Source organism: Penaeus chinensis, chromosome 36, assembly GCF_019202785.1.
Source record: "Penaeus chinensis breed Huanghai No. 1 chromosome 36, ASM1920278v2, whole genome shotgun sequence".
Lineage (NCBI taxonomy): Eukaryota > Metazoa > Arthropoda > Malacostraca > Decapoda > Penaeidae > Penaeus > Penaeus chinensis.
Window position 1 is genome coordinate 27,352,746 of NC_061854.1, and position 2,500 is coordinate 27,355,245.

The 2,500-nt window shown below is 28.1% G+C and overlaps 1 protein-coding gene across 4 annotated transcripts in view; it reads left to right on the forward strand.

Moving 5' to 3' along the window:
* Nucleotides 1-2,500, forward strand: part of LOC125045101 (carbohydrate sulfotransferase 13-like) — a 46,532-nt gene that overhangs the window by 21,766 nt on the left and 22,266 nt on the right. The gene's annotated exons all lie outside the window — the stretch shown is intronic.

Sequence of the window (2,500 nt, forward strand, 5' to 3'; positions counted from 1 at the left end):
TTTGGCACGCATAGCTGGTGTCTTTATCATCATTATCATTAGGGGGTAGATGAGGACAGACGAAGAGTGATAACTGAGTAGATGCTAGGCCCTAAATTCAGCCCTAAGACCAGAATCAGTTCAAAATCTCGATAGTGCATGATTCTGTGCATGTTGGAACCGCGTCTCATTCCGGTGGTCGCTGACCCTGAGCGGTGAAGGGCAACTCAGAAATCTGAAATTCGATAAGTACCACAGATATGTTTCCTATACATTATCTTCATAATTAGTATCATTATTATTATCATTGTTATAATTTTTATTTTATTGTTTATTATTATTATAATTATTATTATCATTATTAATATCATTATTATCATTACTGTTGTTATTATTATTAATGTTATTATTTTTGTTATTTCACAACTATTACTATTATCAATAGCATTATTACCTTATTATCAACATTATTATCATTATCATTATTATTATTATTATTATTATTATTATTATTATCATTATTATTATCACTATTATCATCATTATTAATATTGTTATTTATTATCATTATTATTGTTATTATCCTTATCGATATTATCCTTATTATTGTTATTATTATCATAATCATTATTACTACTTTTATTGTTATTATTATTATTGTTGTTGTTGTTTTTGTTGTTTCTCTTATCATTATAATCACTATTACTATTATTATCATTATTTTTATTATTATTATAACTACTTTTATTGTGATTATCACTATTATCACTATTATTATCATTTTTTTTATAATTATTGATATTATTATCATAGATATTATCATTATTGTTATCATTATCATTATCATTATTGTTATCATTATCATTATTATTATTATTATTTTTATCATTATTGTTAATATTGTTACTGTCATTATAATTTTTTTATTGATGTAATCATTATTATCATTATCATTATCATTATTATTATTACTGATCTTATCATTATCTTCATTATTATTATTGTTATCATTATTCTTATCATCATTATTATTGTTGTTGGTGTTCTTATTGTAGTAGTTTTCATGATTATTATCATTGTTGTTATTATCATTTATTATCATTATCATTATTGCTGTTATTTTCATTACCAATGTTTTCATTATCATTATTTCCATCATTATTATTTTTATGATTATTATCATCATGTGTGCTGTGTGGTGCAGCGGTAGCGTTCTCGTCTAGCAATCTTGCTGACCTGCGTTCGAATCCCTCGCCGCCAGTGGATGGTAACCCCGGCCATTCCTTGCACACAGGGGATAGTTTAGAAGCAAAATAAAACAGACAGTATGTCAAACCAAGAATATCCATTGTAATAAATGGAATCAAAACTAAACTTTAAACTTTAAACTTTAAAACTTTAAAAAACTGCTGGTGGTGGTGGTGTTATTATCATTACTATTATTATTATTATCATTATTATTATTAATATTATTATCAGTATTATTATTATTACCATCAGCAGCATCATAATGATTCATAAATTAGTGTATTTCATATTTTTCCGGATATTTATATTCCATCCAATCTCAGGAAAGGAAAAAACTGGCAACTCACTCGGACTCTGGAGAATTCCGATTTGCTAAGTCTGTTTTGAGAAAAAGAAGTAACGAAGTCGTGTTGAAAGCCATAAATTGCGATGAAAAGAAAAAAAAATGTGTATATATATGTATACATCAGTATGAAGTGTCAGCTGATATAATAATAATAATAATAATAATAATGATAATAATAATAATAATAACAATAATAACTGACATAAAAAAATGAATCGGAGTGCTCAAGAATCCAGGGGGAGTTGCCGGTATGTCATTTCCTGATTTTAAACGCACCATCGGCAGAGGGCAAGTTCCCCAAAGATTTTCATTTTTCTGCGTTGTCGCTCCAGTGAGTCAAATCCAACTTGAACTGGTTAAGAGCAGAGTGAGGATATATGCTGATATATGATATATTTTTTCTGACTCCCATGGTTGCATCGTTTTTTTTAAGGTGGTGCTCTGCCTCCCACTTGTTTGGATATCCAACAAAACGAAGCTTCAGAAACGTGTCATATTGATACACATACTATATGACAAATGCAAATGGTGTGATATATTTTTATGGCGACTTTATTGATTTTCCCACCCACGCGGGGTAGTGCCCAGAAAGATTTCGGCGAGTTTTGTTTGCATATATCTGTATCTATCTAACTCTCTATCCATCTATATATATATATATTAAAATTATACATAATATATATAAATGCATATATATATATATATATATATTTTTTTTTTTTTTTTTTTTTTTACAGCTATTCATTGCACTGCAGGACATAGGCCTCTCTCAATTCACTATTGAGAGGTTATATGGCAGTGTCACCCTTGTCGTCATTATAATATAATATATATATATACATATATATATGAATGGAATTTCACTTGATACTACTGTGTGCTTGCCACGCAAATAAGTTAAAGGAACGCGCGCCTGCGTCATAGCGT